At 46.3% G+C, this 12600-nt stretch overlaps 1 protein-coding gene across 4 annotated transcripts in view; it reads right to left on the bottom strand.

Annotated features, from left to right (window-relative positions):
* ptgir (prostaglandin I2 receptor) overlaps window positions 1-12600 on the bottom strand; it is an 85480-nt gene that overhangs the window by 51463 nt on the left and 21417 nt on the right. The window lies entirely within an intron of this gene.

Below are 12600 nucleotides of genomic sequence, written 5' to 3'. Positions count from 1 at the left end.
ATGGGGACAGTGTAGAGGGAGGTTTACTCAGTATCTAACCCCATGCTATCCCTGTCCTGGGAGTGTTTGATGGGGACAGTGTAGAGGGAGCTTTACTCTGTATCTAACCCCATGCTGTCCCTGTCCTAGGAGTGTTTGTTGGTGGCAGTTTAGAGAGAGCTTTACTCTGTATCTAACCCCGTTTTATCCCTGTCCACTATCAAACACTCCAAGGACAGGGACAGCACAGAGTTAGATACAGAGTAAAGCTCCCTCTACATTGTCCCCATTAAACACTCCCAGGACAATGTAGAGGGAACGTGCTGTCCCTGTCTTGGGAGTGTTTGATGGGGACAGAGTAGAGAAAGCTTTGCTCTGTATCTAACCCATCCTGGCAAATAATGAACCAGTTTTGCCTGAGAAACCCCAGCTGAGATTACTCTGGTTCACTCAGAGGATTACTCTGGTAATTTGTATCTGTTCCACAAGACAGTGTTGTGGAGGATTGATACAGATTGACGTTGGACAACAGGAATGGGAAGCACGATGACATTATTCTGCCTGACCCTTCCAACTCGCCATCATGTGGTGTTTTTATTATCAGAATTCTGGTTCCGTCCAATCAGCTATTGCACAAAATAATTTCCCTGGAGACTTTACAGTGGTTACAGGGCCTTTGGTTGCTCTGCAACATGTACATTATCAGTTCAGAGATGTCCTCCCTACATTTTTGTGTATTCTGTGACTTCTGACATGTTGGAAACCACAGCAAAAAGCTGCTCATATTTTCCATCAGGCATTCAGCGCCAACTATCACCCTCTACACGCTCCCCATCAAACACTCCCAGGACAGGGACAGCACAGGGTTAGATACAGAGTAAATTTCTCTCTACAGTCTCCCCATCAAACACTCCCAGGACAGGGACAGCACAGGGTTAGATATAGAGTAAAGCTGCCTCTATACTCTCCCCATCAAACACTCCCAGGACGGGGACAGCACAGGGTTAGATACAGAGTAAAGCTCTCTCTAGACTGTCCCCCATCAAACAATCCCAGGACAGATAATGCGCAGGGTTAGATACAGAGTAAAGCTCCCTCTACACTCTCCCCATCAAACACTTGATTACTGTTCCTTTATAAATGCAACATCCACCTCTTCAGTGTTTTTCTCTCCTTCCTCACACCAAGAATTAAACACCAAACTGCTGTTGATCCCAGTCCAGTGTTTGGTACAGGCTTGTCTTGACCTCATTGCTTCCGTGGATCTCCTGGTAGCATCCCTACCTCTGGGCCTGGAGACCCAAAATTACAGGCGCAAAATCCTACAAAAGAAAACGATGTTTGCCTCCAGGATGTATTTTGTTATCCACGATCGGTCATTCAAAATGGTTGCAAGGGATTCAACAGCTGCAGTTGTGAGAGCACGAGCCAGGGGGGAGCCGGGAAGGTGAGGTTTCGGTATAAAAATCTTGTTTCGTGAATAGGCGGAGCGAAGGCTGAGCAGGAGCAAATGCAGATACAGGGACTGCTAGACATTGACAGGATGCAGAGCTGGGCAAAGAAGTGGCAGATGGAACTCAACCAAGAAAAGTGTGAAATTTGAATGCAGAATGCAGGGTTAATGGCAGGATTCTTGGCAGTGTGGAGGAACAGAGGGATCTTGGGGTCCGTGTCCATAAATCCCTCAAAGTTGCTAACCAAGTTGATAGGGTTGTTAAGAAGGCATATGGCGTGTTGGCTTTCATTGGCAGGGGAATTGAGTTTAAGAGCCGCGAGATTATGCCGGTTAGACCACACTTGGAATATTGTGTTCAGTTCTGGTTGCCTCATTATAGGAAGGATGTGGAATCTTTAGAGAGGGTGCAGAGGAGATTTACCAGGATGCTGCCTGCACTGGAGGGCAGGTCTTATGAGGAAAGGTTGAGGGAGCTACGGCTTTTCTCATTGGAGCGAAGAAGGATGAGAGGTGACTTGATAGAGGTGTACAAGATGATGAGAGGCATAGATAGAGTGGATAGCCAGAGACCTTTTCCCAGGGCGGAAATGACTATTACAAGGGGGCATAATTTTAAGATGATTGGTGGAAGGTATAGGGGAGATGTCAGAGGTAGGTTCTTCACACAGAGAATGGTGGGTGCGTGGAATGCGCTGCTAGCAGTGGTAGTGGAGTCAGATACTTTCGAGACTTTTAAGCGACTCTTGGATTGGCACATGGATGATAGTAAAACGTAGGGTGTGCAGGGTACTTTTGATCTTAGTAGGATAGTAGGTCGGCACAACATTGTGGGCCGAAGGGCCTGCACTGTGCTGTACTGTTCTATGTTCTTAAGGCTAGGGAATGGCAATTGGTGCAATTCTTATTCGGAGAGTTGGCGTGGCCATGGTGGGCTGAATGGCCTCCTTCGGCGCCAGAGCCAGTTTGTGATTTGGAGGACAGTGCCCCGGTTGAGGAGTTGCCGTTACTGCAAAACTGGCGGTGGTCGTCTTATGAAAGGGAAGGTGGAGAGGAGAGCTAGTTTTGATGAACTACGGGACATGCACGGGTCAGGGTTGAAGCACTTCCCATCAGCCAAGAGGTCGGGGAGCAGAGAATGGTGACTGACGGTGACAGGCAACATCGAGAAAACACGCAGCGTGCATCCGAACGGGCTGCCGGATGCTCCAGTGGAGAGAGGTCATTTGAGGCTTTGTGAAGGAAATTGGGTCATTCTTATTCTTACACCGTGTTAGATGACACAGACAAAGCACCTGCTTTGAGTCCACAACTCACTTTTCTTTCCTCGGGAACAGGTTGTTATCCTGTAACTCGAGCAACTACACCTCCACATCCCTATGTCTTAGGCCACTCTTCCTGACTGCCATAAACTTACCAGAAGGACTCGAGTTAGAAAAAACAAATCTGGAATTAAGAGTCTAAAGTTTCATTCACGATTGTTGGAAAACCCATCTGGTTCGCTAACACCCTTTAGGGAAGGAAACTGCTATCCTTACCTGGTCTGGCCTACGTGTGACTCCAGACCCACAGCAATGTGGTTGACTCTTGACTGCCCTCTGGGCAATTAGGGTTGGGCAATGAATGCTGGGCCTGGCCAGTGATGCCCTCATCCCGTGAATGAATAAAAAAAAATTTCACAGTCAGCTTGTTTGGCTGTGAATATAAACACACCTTCCTTGACCATCCAGCGGGATTTGAACCCGAGACAGGGACACTACCCCACTGTATTAGAACACCTCCACCTGATAAGCAGACATGAGGAAAATAGACAGCGAGCAGGACTTGTTGAGTTCCTCTCACAGGGAGCTAGAATAGACACGGTGGAATGAATGGCCTCCTCCTATCTTGTGAGCAGGCTATTTAGCTTGGAATGTGTTAATCTCCTTTAAATTCTGCCAAACGGTTCTACTGCACCTTTAAGACCTGGTTCATGTCAGGCCCAGACTAATCTCATAATGACTTCCATGAAATATTCTTTGATAAATGTCTTGAGACCAGAAAACAACTCGCAATGAATTATGTATAATCCAAACTGATCTAATTCCCATGTCAACCTTACTTTAGAAAAGCCCTAACAGTTATATTCTCTCCATCCAGGCTATTAAGGTGTAAGCTTTATGGATCTGTCAACAGCTGGGTTTGGTCTCAGAGAATAATCATTCACTTATTTTACAACCATGGTGACATCTTGCAGCACCAGCTGAGAGGCAGTGAAACTGATTGTGAGATCGCCCCTTTCACCTGTTTCATTGGTGTGAAAATTGGAAGATGGAAGATTGGTTCAAGAGTCGTGGGGGTTCAATTAAGAAGAGGGGGTAGAATGGCATGGAATTACAAACCACTGTATGGTCTGCAACCCCCATACAGCCAACCTTTTGTTTTTCAATTCTTTCATGGGATGTGGGCATCGCTGGTTGAGCCACCATTTATTCTCCGTCCCTAGTCGCCCCTTGCCCTTGAGAACTTGTTGGTGAGCTGTCTTCTTGATCTGCTACAATCCACATGCTGTGGGTTGACCCACAACACCATTAGGGAGAGAATCCTGACCCAGTGACAACGAAGGAATGGCGATATATTTCCAAGTCAGGGGCAGTGAGTAGCGCGGAGGGGAACTTGCAGGGGCTGGTGTTCCCATGTATCTGCTGCCCTTGAGAGATGGAAGTGGTCGTGGGTTTGGAAGGTGCTGTCTAAGGATCTTCGGTGAGTTTCTGCAGCATATCCTGTAGATGGTACACACTGCTGCTACGGTGGTGGGGGGAGTGAATGCTTGTGGATGTGGTGCCAATCAAGCGGGGCCTGCTTTGTCCTGGATGGTGTTGAGCTGCGTGAGTGTTATTGGGGCTACACTCAACTAGAGCAACTGGGGATATGAAAAAACAGAAGTATTTTCCACAATGTCGCGTCAATAATGGGACTCTTTCTTTTAAAATGGAAGACTAATGGTTCCCTCATGGAATTGGGGCCCTATCATGGGTCTCTCTCTTTTGAAGGGCTCTGGTGATGAAAGGGTTCAGCTTGAGAAGGACTTTCATTGGGAAGGGATTTAGTAACGGAGCTCCATCACTATGCAACCATTCCTTTCCAATCCTCAGATGGGCACATTCTTGGACGTTCTGCCATGTGACCACACAATGCCAACTGCCTGCTATTGGATGCCTGGCAGAGTCACCCTCCATGTTGCTCACATCAAACTCTGCCAGGACAGGGACAACATGGGGGTTAGATACAACCCAAAGATCTCTCCACGCTTTTATACCGAAAGTAAAGCTTCTTCTATACTGTCCCCATCAAACACTGCCAGGACGGAGACAGCATTAGGATATATACAGAGCAAAGCTCCCTCTACTCTTTTATCATGAATGTAAAGCTCTCTCTGCACTGTCACCATCAAGCACTCCCAGGACAGAGACAGCATTAGGGTATATACAAAGCAAAGCTCCCTCTACTCTTTTATAGTGAATGTAAAGCTCTCTCTGCACTGTCACCATTACGCATTCCCAAGACAGAGACAGCATGGGGTTATATGCAGAGTAAAGCTTCCTCTACTCATAAAGTTAAGCTCTCTGTACACTTTTAAACTGAAAGTAAAGCTCCCATGACAGTGTCCCCAGCAAACACTTTCAGGACAGAGACAGCACGGGGTTAAATACAGAAGAAAGCTTCCCCATTCTTCGAACTAAAAAGTACACTTAAAGGACTCGACACCATCTCCAACAAACACTCTTGGGATAGGGACTGCTTGGGGTTAAATACAGAGCAAAGCTTTTAATAGAACGTACATTTCCCTTGACACCGTCCCCATCAAACACTCCAAGGACAGCAACAGCAAGGAGTCAGATGCAGAGAGAAACTCCCTCCACCCTGTCCCATCAAGCACTTGCTGGACAGGTACAACGATGGGGTTAGATACAGAACAAAGCTTCTTGTATCAACAGCATTCCCATCGAGCTGCAACACATCGCAGGAACCCTAAGTTCAACATGAGTCAATATTTTTGTGATGCTAGGGGAACCACATTATTTCTTCACTCCTAAAAATAGCCATGTGTGGCTTAAACACCCTCTTTGAATTGTTCAGCTATGATACGCAGCATTCCACCAAAGGACAGTTAACAACAGTCAGGAAGTAGCGAGTAGCCCTCCCTTGCTGATGGGCGTGAAGAGAGGTTTGGTGGGGAAAGGCTTGGTATGAAATACATTATAAAAGATGCTTTGATGTTTGCATAACCTACTGTACATGGTTTCTCACAGGGATGTACAGAACGTCACTTGTTAAAAAACTAACAGTAGCCACAATCTCGCATCATCGCCAACAGGAGGTTCTGAACATGTGAAAACACTCAGAGAAACTCACCATATGGAGGCTGTTAAATATCAAACAGTTGTTAAGACGGGTCATTGAAGTTAATATTGGTCTATTTGCCTGAGCTTCCTGTGTGATTGTGTCTTTTTAATTAGTTTATTTAAACATGGAGTGCTCCGTGAACTAATTGGGTATCTAGAGATAGCAGGAACTGCAGATGCTGGAGAATCTGAGATAACAAGGTGTAGAGCTGGATGAACACAGCAGGGTAAGCAGCATCAGAGGAGCAGGAAGGCTGACGTTTCGGGCCCAGACCCTTCTTCAGAAAAGGTCACTGAACTCTGATGCCGCAACAGAATTAGAAACAACATACTGAGCTGTCGGAGCCGATTGTGAGCAATTTCTTAAGTTCACCCCTCCTTTCTGAGCCAAATCAGCAGAACCCCCCCCAACAACTGGACTGAGTGCTACAGGTTAAGGGGTCAGCAGTGGTTCAGATGGTGGAAATGGGTCAGCAATTACGGATGGAGGCGGGGGTGGGGGAGGGGGAGACCACAAGATATAGAAGCAGAATATTGTTAAACTTGAGCAGGTTCAGAAAAGAGATACAAGGATGTTGGAAAGTATGAGGCTTTTTCCCAGGGTGGAGAGGTCAGTGACAGGTTCAAGGTGCGAGGGGGCTTGTTTAAAAGAGACGTGCGAGGTATGTTTTTCACACAAAGGGTGGTGAGTGCCTGGAACATGTTGCCAGAGGAGGTGGTGGAAGCAGACACAGTAGCAGCATTTAAGAAGCACCTGGACGAATACATGAATAGGAAGGGAATAGAGGGATAGGGATCCTACAAGTGAAGACAGCTTTTGCATGGAAGGCAAGATATGTCAACACAGGGCCAAAGGGCCTGTTCCTGCACTGTATTGGTCATAGAAAACTTCCGTTGTGGAAGCAGGCCACTCAGCCCATCAGGTCCACACTGACCTGCCAAACAACATCCCACTGAGACCCACCTTAGACACTATGGGTTCAATTTAGCATGGCCAATCCACCCTAGCCTGCACATCTTTGGACTGTGGGAGGAAACCGGAGCACCCGGAGGAAACCCACGCAGACATGGTGAGAATGTGCAAACTCCACACAGACAGTCGCCTGAGGGTGGAATCGAACCCGTGTCCCTGACGCTGTGAGGCAGCAGTGGCCGCTGTGAGGCAGCAGTGGCCACCGTGCCACCCTTGCTCTTTGTTGGGGGGTTTGAGCTGCAGGGAGAGGCTGACAAGGCTGGGGCTATTTTCCCCTGGAGTGTCGGAAGCTGAGGGGTGACCTTATAGAGGTTTATAAAATCATGAGGGGCATGGATAGGGTGAATAAACAAGATCTTTTTCCCCAGGGTAGGGGAGTACAAAACTAGAGGGTGTAGCTTTAAGGTGAGAGGGGAAAAATTTAAAAGGGACTGAGGGGCAACTTTTTCTTGCAGAGGGTGGTGCGTGTATGGAATGAGCTGCCAGAGGAAGTGGTGGAGGCTGGTACAATTACAACATTTAAAAGGCATCTGGATGGGTACATGAATAGGAAGGGTTTAGAGGGATACGGGCCAAATGCTGGCAAATGGGACTAGATTAATTTAGGATATCTGGTCAGCATGGATGAGTTGGAGTGAAGCATCTGTTTCTGTGCTGTACAACTCTATGACTCTAATTTGGCCATTTGGCCCATCAAGCCTGCTCTGCCATTCAATCATAGCTGATGTGTTTCTCAGCCCCATTCTCCTGCCCTCTCCCCGTAACTTTTGATCCCCTTACTCATCAAGAACCCATCTCTGCCTTAAATACACTAAGTGACTCAGCGATAATCCTCCAATGGAAATTTATCAAATTCTGCCTCAGACTTACTCAAAAACCATGCCGTGGTAGGGAATTCCAAAGGTTCACAGACCTTCAAGTAAAAAGGAATCACAGACCTGTTATTAAATTACTGCTTGTGGGAGCTGCCTGTGTACTTGTTGGTTGCCATATTCAGAACTCAGATGATACCACGTTACAGTCAAACAGGTTTATTTGAAATCACAAGCTTTCCAAATGCAGCCCCTTCACCAGACAAAGGAGCAGCGTTCTGAAAGCTTGTGTTTTCAAATAAACCTGTTGGACTGTAACCTGGTGTCGTGTGACCTTGTCCACCCCAGTCCAACACCGGCACCTCCACATCATGGCTGCATTTCAAATTAGAGAATCCCCACAACGCAGATACAGACCATTTGGCCCATCGAGTCTGTGCCCACCCTCCGAACAGTGTCCCGACCAGACCCCAGGATCAACTATAAAGCTCGAAATTGAGCTTGATTTATATCGGACCAAGGATCCTAATGGTTACAGAGCTCGGCCAGAAAGATCGATTATTCTGGTTTTCAAATCTCTCTGTGTCCTCCCTTCCCTCGTTATCTCTTTAAACTCCTCCAGTCACATAAATCTCCGAGATCTCTCTGTTCCTTCAATTCTGGCTGTTTGTGTGTCCCTGATTTTAATCAATTCAACATCGGTGGCCAGATATTCAGTGTCCTTTGCCCTAAACTCTGGAATTCTCTCCTTTAATCCCTTTTTCTCTGTCTCTCCATAAGATACTGCACAAAACCGTCGACCAGCATATACCCCTATATGGCTCACTGTAAAATTTTGCCTCATTATACTTCAATCAGACGTCTTGGGATGTTTTACTCCTTTAAGGCCCTATGTAAATGCAAGCTGCTGTTTGCTGATGTCCAGTGGGATCAAACTGAATGGACAAGGCTTGAGGGGCTGAATGGCCCTTGTCCTCTTTCGAGGCAGTACTCACAACAAAAAACAAGATACTTATGGAAGCCTTTCTCTTGGCAGGACAGCTCAGAATAGGAGAAGAACAGGCTTTGGTACATAAGGCTTCCAAGCGGGAATCAATGGGGAAAGGGCTTATTTTCAAAGGATTTTACACAAAAGGAGTGAGCAGTAGAGATCCATATGAGTGGTTGAGAGCAGAAATCTATCCAATGATTGTGAATACAAAGACAGGCAGATTCTTGGAATTGGAAACAATAACCGAGAGCAAATTTTGCTCCATTAGGATTCTAAATGGGACGAGTTTGGATCCATTGGGATTAAGGATGCTAAGCGCGATTGGAAAATCTCTTGGGATTGGGGAAAACTTTATTCTTTCGGTAAACAACAAATGCTGTAGATCACAGCGGGGAGTCAGACAGCATCCATGGAGAGAGAGCAAGCTAACGTTTCCAGTCTAGCTCTTCACTAGTTCTGACCTGCTGTGACCTCTAACGTTTGTAGTTCTCAGTACAGATTCCAGCATCTACAGTAATTTGCTCCTTTACTCCTTCAAATTTTGGCTTCTGAAATGTCATCGATTCTTGTTCACAGTAACTGGCAGAGGTTCAGGTCTATTACAACGCTATAATCACGTGTCATTAATATTGACAAGCACTGTGTATATTATCAAAATATTTTTGTTGACAGGAAACCTAATCCTCTTGCTGGTCCCAACTGAGGAAACAAAAATGGAATATTCAAGCCAAAATTAAAGTGTTTTCAGATAAATCAAAGCACCACTCTTCAAAGAAATCTCATGGGGCCAATTTTGCATCTCATCTGACGCCTCGTCTTACAATGATCAGCTTTTATCAAGTACAGTTTCTTTGAGAATGAGGACTGTGTGTAATAAAGGGTGTGGGTAATAAAGAGTGTGGGTGAAAGCTATGGATGGGGTGAGTAAGAAGCAATTTTGTGATGAGTTCCGATCCTATAGCAGAAGGCACTAGGCACAATCTCACTCAATCTTATTTAGTGCGAGCCACATTAACAAGCACAGGCACTGACAGGTGAAGCAGTTTTCCAACTGGATAGCAGCGAACCGCAACCTGCATTTACATAGCGTCTTAAAGGAGTAAAACATCCCAAGGCGTCTAAGTGAAGTATAGGGAGGCAAAATTCGACAGCAAGCCATATAAGGAGATATGCTCGAAAGCCTGGTCAAAGGTTTTATGGAGTATCTCAATGGAGAGACAGAGAGAAAGAGAGAGAGAGCCAGACACAGACAGAGACACACGAAGAGAGAGAGAGAGACAGTGCAAGAGACAGAGAGATAGATAGACAAAGAGACAGACAGAGAGAGAGACACACATAGAGGTCTAGACAGAGGGACAGACAGACAGACAGACAGAGAGAGAGAGAGACACACACACACACACACACAGAGAGGCAGACAGACAGAGAGACAGAGAGAGAGACACACAAAGAGAGAGAGACACACAGAGTGACAGGGAGAGATTCAGAGAGAGACAGAAAGAGAGACAGACATAGAGAGATACACACAAAGAGAGAGAGACACAGAGAGACAGAGAGAGAGACAGACTGACAGAGAGAGAGACACACGAAGAGAGAGACACACACAGACAGACAGAGAGACACAGAGAGACAGAGAGAGACACACACAGAGAGAGAGAGAAAGAGAGACAGACAGAGAGAGAGACACGCACACAAAGAGAGAGAGACATAGAGAAACAGAGAGACACAGAGAGAGAGAGAGAGAGACAGAGAGAGAGAAAGACAAGGTCACCAATGTTTGATTGATTAAAATCAAGAATACACAAAGAGCCAGAATTGACAGAGCAGAGAGATCTCAGAGAGTTATGTGACTGGAGGAGTTTATAGAGATAACAAAGGAAGGGAGGACATGGAGAAATTTGAAAACCAGAGACTAATAATTATTTTTCAAAATGTATTCTTCCACAGGATGTGGTCATCATTGGCAAGGTCATCAACTATTTCCTGACCACGGTTACCCTGAACTGAATTCCCTCCCACTTCAGAGGGTAGTTAGGAGTCAACTACGTCGCTGTGGGTCTGGGGTCACATGGAGGCCAGACCAGGTAAGGGCAGAAGATTTCCCTCCCTTAAGGGGCATTAATGAACCAGATGGGCTTTTAACGCCAATGCTATGGTCACTATCATTGAGATTAGCTTTCAATTGCAGAAGCATTCACTGAATTTGAATTCTACCAAGCTCTCGTGATGAGATTTGAACCTGTGGCCCCATTGTATTAGCCTGAGCCTCTTCATTACTGACCCGATGGCATCACCACAGGGGTAGGAACCAATGGAAGGTGAAGGGGGACTTAAGAAATAAGGCAACAGACTCTGATCTAAGGCTTACATTTGTTTTGCATCTCTTTAATACTCCATCATCTCCGTTCTAGTTATTTGACTGCAGAAAGCATCAGAGGCACGTTTGACTTGATGCAGTCACTGGGCAAACTCCAGTGAACTGAGCCCCTCCCCGCCTTACTGACACAGCGACAAAGGGAGCAATTGTCACGAGCCAATCACAACTCCTACCGCCCCTCCACCCTGGTGCAGATTTCTTTGCAATTTTGAGATTAACTCCAGGACCCTCACCACAGGAATGAGGGGCAGGCCATTCGGCCTACCGAGACTGCTCCACCATTTAACTGCACTCAGTGGGGCAACGGCAGACTTGTGTTGCATTGTGAAAGAATTGCTGGATTTTTAGCAGTGTTCCTCCTGCACAAGTTCTTGATGTTCATTTACTCCTCCAAAAACTGGCTCCAAACCCCACATGCCTTCCCAGAATCATTTGCCTATCTCCTTGACAATCCTTCTGCCACAGACCCTTACGCTCCTTGTTCCCGTAAAGTGAATTAGTTCTACAATATTGTGCAGAGACATAAATAAAAGTTTCTAAAACCTTACATCATTATCCTGCGAAATGTTTTACAATGATGTAGTCCTACAGCAATTAACCTGAGACACAGGCCAGTGAGCGGAAAATTCTGCAGCTGTTTGGTGTCACTGGATAAATTGATAATTGGAAAGGATTTATTTTATGTCCCTGTAAGAATCAAAACAATTCCTAATAAGTGTCTGTTTTATCACGCACTACGCCATTGGCTAACATGCCAGCTGAGGTTGGCAGACAATGCCATCCATCTGAAAGTAATTTCTGACTGACACGCACAGCAAGTTGCATTATTGTTCCAGCTGTTTTCCAGAATACAAACATTCCAGGAGCCAGGGTTCGGTGAAGATGGTGGGGAGAACAGCCCGAATCCCAGTGTCCCGACTATCCCAGCACAACGAGCCATTTCCCTCAGAACCAGGAAGGGTTTCAATGTGAAGTGACTGTCAGGTGGTTTCCAACCAGATCCGCAGATCCAGACAGCAAAATTGTCCCAGTTTTAGCTTCGCCTTGGTCACAGAGTTTGGCAAACGTGGGACTTTAAAGGCATGAGAATGCAGATCACATCGAGGGAGCTGCACTCTGTATCTTATCACATCTTGTCCCTGTCTTGGGAGCATTTGTTGGGGACTGTGTCAGGGGAGATTTAATTCCAGTTTAAGAGGAGAGGGAGCTTTACTCAGCATCTAACCCCGTGCTGTCCCTGGGAGTGTTCGATGAGGGGACAGTGTATAGAGAGCTTTACTCTGTATCTAACCCCGTGCTGTCCCTGTCCTGGGTGTGTTCGATGAGGGGACAGTGTAGAGGTAGCTTTACTCTGTATCTAACCCCATGATGTCCCTGGGTATGTTCGATAAGGGGACAGTGTAGAGAGAGCTGTACCTTGTATTGAACCCCGTGCTGTCCCTGGGTGTGTTCGATGAGGGGAGCGTAGACAGAGCTTTACTCTGTATCTAACCCCGTTCTGTCCTCAGCGAACATCGATGAGGGGACAGTGTAGAGAGAGCTTTACTCTGTATCTAACCCCGTGCTGTCCCTGGGTGTGTTCGACAGCACGGGGTTAGATACAGGGTAAAGCTCCTTCTACACTGTCCCC

Source organism: Rhincodon typus, chromosome 39 (assembly GCF_021869965.1).
Source record: "Rhincodon typus isolate 14 chromosome 39, sRhiTyp1.1, whole genome shotgun sequence".
Taxonomy (NCBI): Eukaryota; Metazoa; Chordata; class Chondrichthyes; order Orectolobiformes; family Rhincodontidae; genus Rhincodon; species Rhincodon typus.
This window is presented reverse-complemented; position numbering and strand designations above follow the sequence as displayed.